Raw genomic sequence first — 326 nt, 5'->3', positions numbered from 1 at the left:
TGATATATTTTTTGAGGCGAATGAACGCAAATTTCTCACATATATATCGCTAATACTATTTTAAGAGGGCTTATTTCACATTGTCGCTGAAATGCAAAAAACCACGACTAACTAAATTTTTGTATTGCCTAAAACGATGTGGGGACTTGTGATTCGATGAAATGCATCATAATCAATCAAAAAGTTAATTTTGGATTTTAAGTTAGTTGCGGCTTTTTGTATTTCAGCTACGATGTGAGTTAAGCCCTTTCCATACTATAATAACGATATATTACATGCCAAGTCCCCTCCTCAATAGATATAAAATTCACCTTGAATTAATTCTT

This window comes from Rhagoletis pomonella, unplaced genomic scaffold, assembly GCF_013731165.1.
Source record: "Rhagoletis pomonella isolate Grant_MI unplaced genomic scaffold, Rhpom_1.0 Rhpom_scaffold_00005, whole genome shotgun sequence".
In the NCBI taxonomy this organism is placed as follows: domain Eukaryota; kingdom Metazoa; phylum Arthropoda; class Insecta; order Diptera; family Tephritidae; genus Rhagoletis; species Rhagoletis pomonella.
The sequence above is the reverse complement of the archived record's forward strand: the minus strand, read 5'-3'. Positions refer to the sequence as shown.